The following is a 16,028-nucleotide window of genomic DNA, read 5'->3' on the forward strand; positions in this document are numbered from 1 at the left end:
GCCATTCTCTCCGTGTGCAATTCTGTGGATGACAACAATGTCATCTTCTATTCTGCAACAGTTATCAGCTTCTTTCAAGCTCAGAGTGAAAGATTCAAATTTCACTGAAGTGTACAGAGGAGGTTTGCAACCTAGGGGTAAGTCACTTCCTTCATGTCCACCAAGAAGCTGATACACTGTAGTGCGACTTGCTCCAGCCAGCTCTGTGAAAACTGCTCTTTCCTGCATCCTGTTGTAAAGCTGGCTGAGAGGAAAGCCGGGCCTGCGCAACAGTTTCTTAACTAACTGCAAGTTATTCTCAAAAGGAAAGGCAAAGAATGCATCTAAAGTTCCATACACTTCAGAATCAGCAGCCAGATGCAGTAGGCAATGCAGATTATAGGACACATTATTTAGCCCATAAAGCTCTACGAAACCCTTTACGAAATGTACCAGGAGATTATTTGCGTAACCTCCATGTTCCTGGCACAGTCCAGGTGTGCTCAATATTGTGGTTCCTGCATGCAAAGTCAAGAAGTTGTGATACGCTGCCTCCGACAAGTTGTCTTTTAAAATTAGTGGCCCTGTGTAGTGCACAAGTAGGCGGAATTCAGTGGCCTTCCACCTATCATTTTCATCGAGCCTCCTTGGCTTTCACACAAATTCACAAGGGACGTAATTTTCTAGTGCAGAACTCTGTTTTGAAATTTCCTCACGCTCCAGGGGGCCTAGGCGCACTGAAAGAGGGCCAGAAAGCCAAACGTTGACAAGCTTTCGTGCTACACCTAAGTACACCAAATGCATTGGATCGAGAGGGACACTTTTAATACAATCAATTGGCAACTCAGTCAAAATAGAGACACCATGGTGGAGATCAAAATCTGTCTGCTGACGAAATGACTGATCAGTCCTTGGAATTCCTGCAGTTGGTGAGAAGCACACTCTGTCCTGGTAGCTACCTTCGGCCGTGCATTTTGGGCAACCATTGTAGCTGCTGTGCCCCTTTGTTTTGAATATGAAAGCCCGTGCAGGTGCATCGCAAATTATACTTCTTATTTCTACACTGATCACTGATCCACGGACTGAAACTCCACTACAAAGAACATCCTTAACATCATCAACAAAAGGCCTCAAAAACTCGTAGGCACAGCTCGGCTTTGATGGCCCAACAAATGCTCCCACAATAAATGGCCTTCCCACAACAGTAGAACCATAACAATGTACAAGGCACTGAATAGGCCAGAGCTGTTGTCTCGAACTTTTTGTCAGAGGGATTCCGTCTACATTGAAGCTGAGGCTGATGAGTTGTGGGCTACATTCTAAGCAACTAAGGAGACTCTCCAGACCGGTCTTAAGGCCATAGTGACAATAAAATCCCGGAGACAATTGTGCGACACCTGCTACCTCGGCTGCCCGACGGGGGGTCTTCAGAAGAGTTCTAGCATCTTTCGGAAGATTGCGGAAACACCCGTGGGCTCTTAGAAGTTGAAGAAGTGGTGTCAGGGACCTGTGGGTAATGTTATATTCTAGAGCCCACTTTGCAAGCGAAGCTGCAAAATTTTCGCTGCTAGTGCTTTTGCTTCCTGCCCATTCTGCGGTTTCCTGCACCTCAACGTCAAATACATCGGAAACCGTTCTTCTAAATCCTCACCGGCTTCGGATAGACACCAGTCGTCGAAAAGCTCCGCATTACGGTCTGAACAATCCGAGCTGCTTTCTGTGCTACCTGAACAATAGCCTGTAGCCGCGCTACTACTAACAGGCGTTGCGCTTACTGCGCTGAAGCTAGGATACTCGCTTTCAGAGTACCTCGCTTGCGGTTCACTTTCGGACAGGCTACTGGTAGCCCGTCGCGCACGCTTACTGAGCTGCCGGTGCGCAAGGCTGTCGCCTGCCTCGCCGGACTGGCCAAGCGCTTCAAACAAATCGGCAACCTCGCGGCGCGCTCTGCTCTTGACGGCATCTCGCAACTTAGCGTTCATAATTCTTAGGCAATACACATAAACATGCTGGCTAGGCTAACAAAAGTTTACTTAACGTTCCGAGACAAAAGGCTGCTGTTCTGCTGTTCCCCAGAATTGTAGCGATTTGGGCCTGTTGGTTGTACATCGGAAATAGTTTGAAGCGCAAATACACAGACACAAAAGAGCACACGAGACACAGACGAGCGCAAACTACCAACAAGGTTTATTGACCACCACACGTGTTTATACTATGTTCCCATTACCGCTGCACATGCGCACAGTGCCTTCTAAGAAAGCTGTCCTTTCTTAGAAGGCACTGTGCGCATGTGCAGCGGTAATGGGAACATAGTATAAACACGTGTGGTGGTCAATAAACCTTGTTGGTAGTTTGCGCTCGTCTGTGTCTCGTGTGCTCTTTTGTGTCTGTGTATTTGCGCTTCAAACTATTTCTGCTGTTCCCACCGGAGCTCACATGGCGCCTTTTCTGTCGCCGCTTTCGATGGTGCGATAAACAAAAGTTCAAAGCTTGCGGTACGTACGACTTTGCGATCGGTGGGTACTCTGGAGAACGCCAGTGACGATCACACAGCCCTAACCTCAACAGCACTTCAAAAACCTAACGCAAACACGCGCCTTCAAGTTTGCTCCGGCTCCGAGAAGAATGATGCAATCGCAACGTTGCCAAAGCTGGCAGAAGCGAGAAAGAAAACGCGAGACGCATGAAGGAACGAAACGGCGAGACGTAACGGCAGGCTGGTTGTTGCCAATTCTATAAAATTGCTACTATATTTACGTTCTTATTTTATGATAACAAATGTAGTAACATATAATAATAATTATACAAAAACGCCACGTTCACAAGGTGTTATCTTTAAACTACAAATGGAAGGCTGTTGATTACTGTAGGCGCCATGTTGTTAAGGACAAGTTTCTCGATTTAGGCGCGAAACTTGAAATGTTTCATTGATTTGTTAGAAAAACTATTTGAGCGAAACAAGCAATTAGCACAATACTAATACTAATTACTAAACCTGCACGTGCACCAACCAAAAGTTATAGAATTGGGGTAGGCAAGAGATAAAGGCGAACTTTGGACGCAATGATTTATAGCGCGTGTCAAAAGAAAAATAGATACCATTAATTTATGTAAAATTGTTTCTATTTCAGGGAACTATCACTTTTTCAGATTATTCAAACTATACAAAAGCAACAATATAAACAACACAATCATATTAAAATAATTAAATAAATACCACAGCAATTATATAAATTTGGACACAATATTAATGTCATGTACAGTGTTACGAGGATGCGCGGGGAATATACTTAGAGTGTGGAGTGGATTGAAGGTAAGCCTCGAAGGTCAATCATGTATATTAAACGAAGCTTTATAGGCTCACAAGTGTCGGCGGTGGTGGTGGCGGCGGCCGTGTCACGTTGAAAAGTGGGCCGATCCTGGCGATAGTGCAGACTTCTAGGTCCAAGCTCAATGTCACATACCAGGGACAAAAAAGAGAAAGAGAGAAAGAGAAAGGAAGAAAGAGAGAGAGAAAGAAATAGAGTGAGAAGGAGAGAGAGATAGAAATAAGGAGAGAGGAAAAGATAGAGAGAGAGATAGAAAGAGAGAAAGAAAGTCACCACAAAGGTCACAGAAAGAAAGAGAATGGAAGAGGGAGAAGAAGAAAGAGAGAAGGAAAGAAAGAAATAGATAGAAAGATCGAGAGAGAGAGAGAAAGAGAGAGAAAGAAAGAAAATCGCCACGAAGGCCAGGTAGACACACGACAAGCTTCCCTTACACCCATTTTCTAAGTATACTCAAACACCTCGCATTAAAAATATATTACACCACTTCGTAACGTCGTATTAAATCTATATTATATAGATACTTAGATATAGATATAGATAATTACTTCGGCCGAGTAGTATAATAATAATATTAGTAACAATAAATTTTACTCAATAATAATAATAGTACACACCACGTACATACATAAATACATACTGCACGCCTACGAAACGTAGGAGGTATGGTTCAAGTGCTACGTACCAATTAATATAATTTAATATTTAAGGTTAACAATTAAATTATGGGTTTTTACGTGCCAAAACCAGTTCTGATTATGAGGCACGCCGTATTGGGGGACTCCAGAAATTTGGACCACCTGGGGTTCTTTAACGTGCACCTAAATCTAAGTACATGGGTGTTTTCGCATTTCGCCCCCATCGAAATGCGGCCGCCGTGGCCGGGATTCAATCCCGCGACCTCGTGCTCAGCAGCCCAACACAATATTTAAGGTGCCTGAATTATATCCTATGTACATCCATAGTACGTTATCTGGTGGTCTAACATTCATGTAGATAGTACATCTTATAGACATCCATGTATTTCCTTAGAAAAAAGGTACGTACGCGAGACGTAACATGTGCGTTACTTCAAGACGTTGACGTTTGGATCAATTATAGACGTTGAAGAGAGGTTCGTGGTTCACTGGGACTGAAGCATTGAAGTTGAGTATATGTTGAGAGTCAAAATTGAAAGCCAGTTGAAAGATTGTTGAAATATATTGAATTCCAGTATTGAAACCCCGTTGAAATATTATTGGCGCAGTGTTGAACATCAATATTGAACCCCATTGAAATATTATTCGATCAGTGTTGAACATCAATATTGAAATGCCATAGAAATAATATTGGAGAAGTGCTGAACGTCATTGAAATCACTTGAGCCTGTAATAAACCATATTCAAAGCTGCTAGCAGAACCATTGTGCCTGTTTTTGAATTGGCTTAACACACAGTCCATACTCCAAGAAATCAACAGCTCAAAATTGATGTGGACAAAACCATTTTTTCTAGAGTAAGCGTTTATTTTTGCCGAACATTTGTTAACTGTACAGCCTGTGTGGTTTGAGGTCAAAAACTTCTTAATGCAACCTACGAACTGCCAGCAGCTTGATACAATAACGAAATTGAATACTGAGAGCTGTAAAATTTGTGTGGCCCTAAAGTAAAACACATTTCTCAAAATTAAAATAAGCAGAAAATAAGTAAATATACAAGCAGACTAGCATGACCGTAAACATGAAAAATGTACTTGCTTTCTCTATTGGGTACCCAGTGACATAGCAATCATGGCGCAATTTGCCTGAGCCCACTGCAGACACTCTTATTGATTGGTTAAGTGGTGTGTGCCAATTTAACTAAATATTATCTACCTCTGAAACAACATGACAATTACAATAAGTTGTGTCATGGCAGCAGTTTATTGCACTGCATTGGTTGTTGCACGATCCAGTTATGTTCCTGTGCAGGTCATTGCATACCAAGCGATTTATTCCTTTTGACTACTTAACATTTCTATCTGATTGACCATGGCCATTAGTGACCTGCTGGAAGACAAATTTTTTTGTCCTCATGTGAGTTCCATTTAAGTTTTGGATCAGTGCCACAGAAGTTAGATTAAAAGAATTTGAAAAAAATCAGATTTCATGTGCACATGATACAAAGCACATCTTTGCCTCACCCGAGAGCTTTTGTTGCACTCTGAATGTAAGCAAACGTTTACCTCTTAATTCTTACTGTTTTTAAGTAGCAAAATAATTCATTACTACGAACTTATGTTAATATGTAGTTTTTCTTAAACAGAACCACTCTGCAAATAGAACAGATTCCACTTTCAGGTGCACGTATGAAACCAAATTTTCCATGAAATTTCTCACTGTGCCTACTTTTACTTCATCAAACTTTAAATGGTGTGCTGTCATGGAATTCTTGGCATGAAATGACCCGAAATACCTAATAGTCATGAAACACTATCTTTGGTAGGATTATATTAAAAATAACATAAAATGTACTTTAATACTAAGCACGACGCTTGTGTAATTATTAATCACAACACAGTACTTGTGTCTCATCCATCCAACCTGGGCTTTTCAGGTGACTAGAAACATCGTAAGAATAATTAAAAAATGTTGAGGGCTACAGGAGCAGAACATTTGCACTGTCCACAGACTGGGGCTCTTCCTGACACTTCAGGTCCCTTGCAAGCAGTGAGGCCAGTGTTTTTAATGTAGGCCATGTTTGTTCCAGTGAACTTGTGACAGATAAAGCCTGCAAAAAAGGAAAAAAAAACAGCATGAGGTTTAAGACCAATGTTCCTCATGCAAGAGTGCGACATACAGTACGCCCTGTTATAATGAAACTGTTTCATTTGTTTTGGTTATTCAAAGTTTTCGCGAGTTCAACTGCAGAGAATGAGCTGCTTTCAAAGTGGAATGGCACTGGAGGACTCTATTCAGTACAATATGCAGAAGGCAAACAGGAAAAGCCCACTGTGGTAGAATAACTTTATGAATATCCTTGATGCAAAAAATGTAAACTTTGCTTGCTTAGGAACAGAATGGTGGAAAAAAAATACTTCATATAGTTCGTTAAAAAACTTAAAGGTAGACCACCAGCAACTAAAATTATTTCTCCCACCTTTCATATTTTAATTGTTCAGCACTTCATTGCACTTTTCCTTGCTCCAAATACGGTTATGCGACCATAATTACGTATGGCATATTTGAATTTGATTTACCAGCTCATATGCTACTGGAGTGCACTTCTCGCATTATAATGGCCGTTCTTTTGCCTCTCTACTTTAAAGAAAATATTGGTTATAACGAGGATTTACTGCAGTTGCGCGCCAACCTGGTTACACTTACACAGGCAGAACATGACAGCTATACGAAGAAAGGCTCAGTCTTCCGAGAGAAATATGTAAGTGGACTGGCTTCACTAATCCTTTGAGGGTCACTGCCTTCCATGTACAATGGCAGAAACAAGTCGTGTGGTCATGGCCATACATATGAGGCGGCGACAGAACGTATAAAAAAGCATGCCTTTTCAGAATGAAGTGTCACCTAGCATCACGTTAGATTCTGAAACCTGTGACTTCTATAAAAATCCTGATTAGGCTGCCGCCCCCTGGATTCCTACAAAACTGATATTTCTCTTCGCTCTATGGTGCCCATCACTGCAGTAGTTTGGGAGTATTCCTGCTTCCCCTAGTTTAATGTTATGTGAATGTCACTATATTTAAAAAATGTGAATATGATAGTTTGTTACAATAAACATTGTGTAAAACTGCGGACACGAAGAAACTTTTGTCACTTAGTGACGTAAAAAATTATTTGTCCATTTTCCCCCCTGAAAAGTCACTCTGAAGAACTTAAATCCACAATAAAAAATACAGCCCTTAAATTGCGGGATATAATTTCAGAAAATATGTGATCCTCAAAGGGTTGAACATAGCACCTACAAAGCCCATTCAATTTTTAGATAAATGTAAACCCATAGTACTTCAGCACTGGTTTATAGTAATCAGGCAAGTGCGCCCTTGAAGTAAGAAAGCAGGAGACACTTCCAACAATTTCCGAGTGGTAGCTATGAACATGCCCCATGGCGAGGAAGAAGCTTTAGACAGTAGCTTTCAACGGCCTATTTAGGGCTGCTCACATGGAGAAAACTGAAATGAATGCATTTTTTTTGCCACATCTTAGAATAAATGTGATAAATTGCTTGTTAATAAATAGGTTGAGTGCCTGGAATGAATGGACATCGCTAAACATAGCAATGTTGACAACGATGTTGGCAACTGTCCCAATTGTTGCTTTGATCGAAACAACCAAACAATTATGCCATGTAACTTAAGCTCCCTCTGCTAAAAGGCTACTGTCTGCCAACACATGGACCTCCTTCAAGACAGGAGCAACTATAATTCAATGTGGTCTGTTAATTAAAATAGGTTAAACCGCTGTGTTTTATATTACAGAACCTGAAGTGCCATTTTCACTGCTTAAGTTTCGTAGCAATGCTGTCACTCGAGTTGAAAAATAACTGCACTTGAGCATAGCTTTTCCAGAATTCCTGTAGTATAATAACAGTGTCACGCTACTTAAACATATACTCCCATGCCACTAGATAGGTAGCATACTTTACAGAGAACTCTTCATTGCAATCACACTCAAGTAGTTCTACTAATGCACAAATGGACATTTTGACTGGTGCTATCAACTTACAGTAGTTGAGACAGCTTTTAAAGTTTAGACAGCATTTGAGTGTGGAGGTCATTGTCTTTGTTGTGCTATATGTGTCACTTGAGATCATATGAATTGGCATTACAAATGGTAGGCTATTCTAGCATACAGTTGCAGACACAGGCTACTTAAAAGTCATTTGTTATGCTAATGACAAGTTGCTAATTAAAATACAGACCGAATCATTGAATGCAACAGGAATGCATGCAGGGTACTTGCCTATCACGGCGTTGATCCTGGTCGGGTCAAGGGCCTCTTTTTGCCTCTTGGTATTTTTAGTACCAAAGAGTGGGCGGCCGATTAGCTCCTCCTCCGTAAAAACATGGCGCAGCAAGGCCCTTTCAAATTTCCCTGCCCCACCATGGCAGGCCGTTTTGAGCTGGGCCAGAACCGTCTCCTCCACAACAACTCCTCCACCTATGTCGATTTGCGCGTTTAAGGAAATGTTAGCAAGGTTGTTTCTAGGATTTTAGGCATGTTTAGACAACAGCCGTACTCTGAAGATAGAATGCCAATTTTACTTGGATAGTTTCGTAGCTTCTTATGCTGTTTGGATATCACATACTTCAGAAAAACAAGGTTTTATTCAGCACAAACAAGAAAAATAATAAGTAAACCAAAGTATCCAAAACATTAAGGTAATTCAGATATTCTTAGGATACTTCATGTATTTTGGGGTGCCTACGCCTAACCGTTTTCCTGCCAAGTTGGGTTACTGTATAGTCCATGGTCTAATGAGTAAAGAATCGTGCTGCTATGCTCAGCGAAAGTGGTTCATAACCAGCCATTGGACCAGCTTGGGTCACTGGGTACTTGACCCTGGGAATGTGCCACTCTTAATGAACCTATTTTGCGCCAACTTGGGTAACTGCTGCTTATGTCGGTAAACAGCAGTAGGTGTGTAGAAAGGAAGACTGTCAGCATTAACGTAATTACTACACATCAGATTCGTTTGCTGTGCCCCAGAAGCAATCTTAGATTCTACTCAGCTGTACGAAGTGTACATAAGCCACAAATGCAGGGTGTGCCAACCACCACCTCATCAATGAAATGAATCAATTCGTAAAGCACAGGCTGCACCAGAATACAGAGTGGACCCAGGTTTTTGCACAAGCACAATTTTAAGAAGCAAGTATCCCTCGCAAATGTCTCACAAGTCTGTCTCGTTAGTTTCACCATCATAAGAAGCCTCATCAAGTATCATCAATAAGTAAACACCAATCGTAAGAAAGAATGGTAATCGCATTAGCATCACCAATCATCTCCAAAGGGTGGCTGCACAGCCAATTTTTTTATGTGAAAGGAAACACTGGAGCAACTGAAGACCATCTGTGGTGCATTACTACTTATGAGGCCATGAGAGTAGCCATATATGCCTCACCTTTTGTAGAAACTTATACCTGCTATGTTTGTTAAATATTTATGAAGGACACCTTGAGGGCGAGATTTTGCAGAGGTAATGAATGTTACAGCTTAAAGGAGCACTAAAGAGAAATTAAATTATATATTCTGAGATTTTACGTCCCAAAAGCACGATCTGATTAGGAGGCACGCCGTAGTGGGGGACTCATGATTATTTTCGACTACCTGCGGTTCTTTAACATGCACCGAATGCACGGTACATGGGTGGCTTTGCATTTCGCCTCCATTGAAATGCAGCCACCACAGCTTGGATTTGATCCCATGATCTTGTGCTTAGCAGCACAACACCAAAGCCACTAAGCAACCACAGCAGGTCAGCACTAAAGGGACTAATTTCAGACGTATTTGTGAATGACCTTTCCACAATACAAAAGGATTCACGGGTACTGTGACAAGAGGCACAGTAAACTCTAAAAGGCACAACACAAAAGATTGGTGGCACTGCTGCCTTGAAGTTCTCGCACTAGCTCGCTCGGACGTCACATTTCGATGGTGTCTGCTTGGGACTAGTTTTTTTTACAAATAAAGCCGTTTCTCATTCTACTGTAAAAGAGCCAAAGCTCGATAATAGAAAGCTTCAAGAACATTTGCTGAGCCAAAACGACCCAAGTTAGTTAGTTAGTTAGTGATAGATTTTTTTGGCGCAAGGGCAACTGTGGCCAAAGAGCGCCAAACACAAGGTTCATGGTCGACTCAGGTTAGTGGGCAGTAAAAGAGAAGGATAAGAAACATTGGTGTATAGGGCCTAAAATAATTGAGTAATGGTTACATTTAACGATTATGGGCAAAGCGTATGATATTTACAAGGTCATGCAGCCTCAGCAACAGTCCTTGCCAGGACAAGGAATGCGGAGCGCCTGACATGTGAGAGAAAAAATCTCAGCCATTTCCTCAGGAATGAGACAAGGCTGAGTTCAATGGAAATATGAAATCGCACGTAGGAAGCCTACACTCGCTAAAAACTTAAAAACTCTTTTTAATGAAAACATTTGGTAGTCGCCGAGAAAGAAGGACGGGTGCGGAGGTATTTGGTTTCTGTACAGTTCTGGGAAGTGACGTCTCCTATCTGGTTCTAGCCTCTTGCACATGATTAGAACATGAATGACGGACAGTCGATCACCACATTTTGGACAGTGCGGTGCTGGAGAACTGTTTAGCAGATGTGAATGTGTTGCATGTGTGTGTCCTATTCTAAGCCTGCATAGTGCAACCTCTTTATGTCTGTCGCGTTTCTCGGTAGCATATCTTCCTATTAATGGCTTTATTGTGTGCAGTTTGTTTTCAGTTGCTCCATCCCATTCTTCTTGCCATTGCCTACGGATTCTGTTTCTAATCTGTGGCCTGAGGTCCTCGTAGGGTATATTATCTATGTCAATAGAATTACGGAGAGCAGCTGACTGCGCAAGTCTGTCAGCTACCTCATTTCCAGCTATGTTGCAGTGCCCCGGTACCCAGCACAGTGTGATTTTAAGTTTAGATTTGTGAGCCGACATGAGACATTTTAGAAGGAAATTAGTTATTGGATTTTTATGCTTTTTACCTGATGACAACGCAGTCACTGCACTGAGGGAGTCTGTATATATGATGGAGGCTGGTTGTTTATTCTGTAGGATGTGCTTTACGGCTAGGAGGATGCCACAGCATTCTGCAGTAAATATGCTTGTATGTTCGTTCATTGTTTTCGATTCGGAGAATTGAGGGCCATGTGCGGCACATGCGACAGCTGAAGACTTAGAGGCGTCAGTGTAATACTCTGCACACCTGTATTTTGCCTGCAAGTACATAAAGTGCTGATTTATTGCGAGCGGATGCCTATGTTTGCCCACCTCAAGAAATGACATATCACAGTGAACAGCGTGTATTTCCCAGGGCGCATAGGCGTCATTGTGGGACACCACCTGGAGGTTGGAGGCCGGTATCTGCAGGCTTTCAATGTGTGACGCGACTCTAACGGGATATGGTGGCGTTGCTGATGGTCGTCTCAAGAACAACTGGGTGTTGCTTGTGTCCTGCAAGAGTTCACCAGATGGATGCTCTGCATGAGAGAGCACCTTAGTGGCATACACTATGCTTGTGTACTGCCTTCGTCGTTCCAGTGACCATCTGTTCGCCTCAACATACAGGCTGGCTATTGGGCTAGTTCTGAAAGCACCAGTGGCCAGACGGAGCCCAAGGTGGTACACGGGGTCAAGCATCTTTAGCGCAGACTTTGATGCTGATTCGTACACTACCGAGCCATAGTCAATACGTGATAGGACAACGCTATTCAGAAGGTTCAGCAGACAGTCACGGTCTGTACCCCATGACTGATGGGAAAGGATCTTTAGTAAGTTCAATGCTTTCAAGCATTTCAATCGCAACTGCTTGATATGTGGAACAAAGGTGAGCTTTTTATCTACCACAACGCCTAGGAATTTGTGATCTTGTTTAACGGCTATGGTCTGCCCGTTCAGTGTGATGTTGGGGTCTGGCCTAATGCCACGCTGCTGAGAAAAAGGTAAACAGACGGTTTGATGATGATGATATTTGGTGTTTTGTGGCGCAAGGGCCAAATGTGGCCAAAGAGCGCCAAGACAATGAATGGTATGTTTGCGATGATCGGTGAGTTCAGATGATAGGATGCTATGTGGCTGTAAAAGGGCCTAAGAACAAATCGCGGTATATAAGCGTAAAACATACATCGAATAGGATTATGGTAGTGACGTGTGGAGTGATCTGTGGGTCATGAATGTATGAAAAGTGGTCATGGTGTTAAAATTAAGGATATAAAAGTAGCACGATGCCTACCGAAGGCCTTTGTGGACAAAGACCATGAGGCATGTGCTTTATTTAATAAGATACTGCAGCACCGGCCTCTGCAGAGAGGCCGTGCTACACGTCACCTGGATAGATAACACGAAAATTATATATGCCCTTTAAAAACGCCAGAAGTGATTGATATTTAAAAAGAGGTTCATTGCCCCAAAACATAGCAGGATGTAATGGGAGATTTAGCCGTGATGGTAATGGAAAATGTTTTTTCCTCTGAGGCTCCAACTCAGGGCACTGTAAGAGGACATGAAGTACACTGAGTGGCTCGCCACATTCGTCACAGACAGGCGGATCGCCACCGGACAATAAGTATGCGTGTGTACTGTATGTGTGTCCTATCCTGAGTCTGCAAAGTGTAACCTGTGTGTAGCGTGTTTTCGATTCTGATGGCCAATGAGCGAGATGAGGCTTGATAGTATGTAGTTTGTTGTTCGTTTCCCTGTCCCACAGACGTTGCCAGTAGGCTCTGACCTTTTTCTTGATAAATGGCTTTAGGTCCATTACAGGGACGGCTATGGGCGAAGTGGCAGCGTCTGTATGAGCAGATGTGGCTAGCTTGTCGGCCAACTCATTCCCTTCGATCTCGCGGTGCCCTGGCACCCAGCACAGCACAATTTGTTGCTTAGATGCATACGCGGTGCAAATTATGGAATAAAGAGCTATAATGACGGGGTTTCTGTGCCTACTGAGAGTTTTTAAACATTTCAACACGGATAAAGAGTCAGTAAAGATGATTGCCTTGGGTATGTCTAACCGTTTGATGTGTTTAACCGCCGCCAGGATGGCGTAGGCCTCTGCTGTAAAGATGGTTGTGTTTGGGTGTAGAACTCCGGCAGCCCAAAAGGATGGACCGACCGCCGCGTAAGACACGCCAGTGTGTGACTTTGAGGCGTCAGTAAAATATTCCGGACAAGAGTATTTGTGCTGCAATTCGAGGAAGTGCATACGGATATGTGCGACCGGCGCATACTTTGTAACATCAACGAAGGACAGATCACAGTCAATCAGCTGCCACTGCCATGGCGGCAGCTGTACAGGAGAGGACATGACATCGTGTTCGTGGAGCGACACATCCATCTCTTCGGCAAGACTTCTTACTCGCAGTGCGTAGGGCTTTCTTACGCTAGGGCGGTTCTGAAAGGTTTGGGCACTGGACAGGTCATTTATAGTTGTGTAGGTAGGGTGTGTTTTGCTTGAGTTTACTTTCAGGAAATACATAAAGGACAAGTACGTTCTCTGCAGATGGAGTGACCATTCATTTGATTCTGCATATAGGCTTTCTACGGGGCTTGTTCTGAATGCACCCGTAGAGAGGCGGATGCCCAGATGGTGGACAGGGTCTAACATCTTCAAGGCGCTCGGCGTCGCGGAGTGATATATAATGGAACCGTAGTCTATACGTGATCGAATCAGGCTCTTATAGAGATTCAGTAGACATTTTGTGTCACTACCCCACGTAGTGCGAGACAACACTTTCAAGATGCTCATTGTCTTCATGCACTTATTTCTTAGATACTTTAGATGTGGGATAAATGTTAACTTCGCGTCCAGAATTATGCCTAGAAATTTGTGTTCAGTTTTTACAGGTAGACCCTCACCTTGCATCTCGATGTTGGGATCAGGGTGCAGACCTCTCTTTCTGGAGAAGAGGACGCATGTGGACTTTTGTGGGTTAAGCCTAAATCCATTCTCGTCTGCCCACTTACATAGTTTGTTCAAACCAAGCTGAACCTGCCGCTCACAGATTGCAAGGTTACATGAGGTGGACCCTATCTGCACATCGTCGACATATATTGAATAAAATAGGTTGCGTGGGATGTACAGACGCAGAGAGTTTATTTTTATGATAAAGAGGGTGCAACTAAGCACACCGCCCTGTGGTACTCCAGTTTCCTGCACATATGGTCTTGATAGGGCATTACCCACACGAACACGGAATCTGCGGTTGGACAGATAACTTTCAATGATATTCAGCATATTGCCACGTATTCCAAAGTGTGCGAGGTCTCTCAGTATTCCGAACCGCCACGTGGTGTCGTATGCCTTTTCCATATCGAGGAAAACAGACAGGAAGAATTGCTTGTGGACAAAGGCTTCACGAATCTGAGCCTCTATGCGTATCAGATGGTCAGTGGTGGATCGGCCGTCGCGAAACCCACACTGGTATGGGTCAAGCAGCTTGCTTGATTCTAGGAAATGTATTAGACGCCGGTTTATCATCTTCTCGAAGACTTTGCAGATGCAGCTTGTTAGAGCTATGGGCCGATAGCTGGATACGGACGATGGATCCTTGCCCTGCTTTAGGATAGGGATCACTATGGCCTCTTTCCAGGCAGAGGGGATCTCGCCGGAGGTCCAAATAAAGTTATACAGACAGAGAAGCGTTTTCTTCGTTTCAGAGGGCAGGTTTTTTAACATTTCGTATAGTATGCGGTCAGAGCCTGGGGCAGATCGGTTGCAACAGGTGAGTGATGCATACAGCTCTGCTACAGAGAAAGGTAAGTTATATGGCTCGTTCCCGGTGCTCTTTCGGTCTAGGTTTTTCTTTTCTATTGCTGCTTTGTATTTTGTAAATGCTGGAGAATAATGTGATGAACTGGACACATGTTCAAAATGAGCACCCAGATGATTTGCTTGGTCCTCCAGGCTGTTTCCCTGCGTGTGTATCAGGGGAGGCGGATGTGTTTGTCGTCCTCTTACTCTATTGACCCTGTTCCAAACCTTGGCCTCATCCGTGTACGAATTGATGCTTGATAAGAATTTTTGCCAGCTGTCTCTCCTGGCTTGTCTGCGCGTTCTCCTACCTTGGGACTTAATTTGCTTGAAATTGACAAGGTTTTCAGCAGTAGGAGAATCGCGAAGCTGCCTCCATGCTTTGTTCTGCTGCCTACGCGCGTTCCGACATTGTTCATTCCACCACGGAACACGAGGTTTACGAGAAAGTCCACTTGTTTGGGGAATACACTTAGATGCTGCATCAATTATGAAGTTGGTAAAATACTCGACGGCACCGTCAACTCCGAGCACAGACATGTCAGCCCACGAGATCGTATTGGTAAGTGTCTGGAATTTCTCCCAGTTCCCTGCATCGACCTTCCACTGGGGGGCATGTGGTGGAGATTCGTATTGTCTTTGTGCTCGCAGCAGTATAGGGAAATGGTCGCTCCCATAAGGGTTTTTTATAACTTCCCATTCGAGTTCAGGTAATATGGATGGAGAAGCTATGCTGAGATCTATGGAGGAAAAGGTTCTGTTTGCGAGACAATAATATGTAGGTTCTTTTTTGTTTAGCAGACACGCACCGGATGAGAAAAGAAAGTCTTCAATTAAACGGCCTCGCGCATCGATGCGAGAGTCGCCCCACAGGCCGCTGTGTGCATTGAGATCCCCAAGAACAAGGTAGGGTTCGGGGAGCTCATCAATGAAAGACTGAAATTTTTGTTTGTGCAGCTGGTAGTTTGGAGGTATATAGAGCGAGCAAATGGTTACCAGTTTATTTGAAAGGACAGCACGAACAGCCACGGCCTCCAGTGCGGTTTGCAGTGGAAAATGCTGACAGGCTACACTTCTATCGAGTATTATGGCCACACCTCCAGATGATGCGGCAGCATCCTCGCGATCCCTTCGGAAAATATTATACTGACGGAGAAAGCTGCTGTTTCTAGAGTTAAGATGAGTTTCCTGGACACACAGCACTTTTGGATTGTGTTCGTGGAGAATTTCTTGCACATCATCGAGGTTCCTAAGAATGCCTCGGACGTTCCACTGTATGA

At 43.3% G+C, this 16,028-nt stretch overlaps 1 protein-coding gene across 17 annotated transcripts in view; it reads right to left on the minus strand.

Annotated features, from left to right (window-relative positions):
• The window catches only part of LOC119458481 (medium-chain acyl-CoA ligase ACSF2, mitochondrial), a 574,759-nt gene that overhangs the window by 34,216 nt on the left and 524,515 nt on the right, over nucleotides 1-16,028 (minus strand). The gene's annotated exons all lie outside the window — the stretch shown is intronic.

This window comes from Dermacentor silvarum, chromosome 7 (assembly GCF_013339745.2).
Source record: "Dermacentor silvarum isolate Dsil-2018 chromosome 7, BIME_Dsil_1.4, whole genome shotgun sequence".
NCBI classification, from domain to species: Eukaryota; Metazoa; Arthropoda; class Arachnida; order Ixodida; family Ixodidae; genus Dermacentor; species Dermacentor silvarum.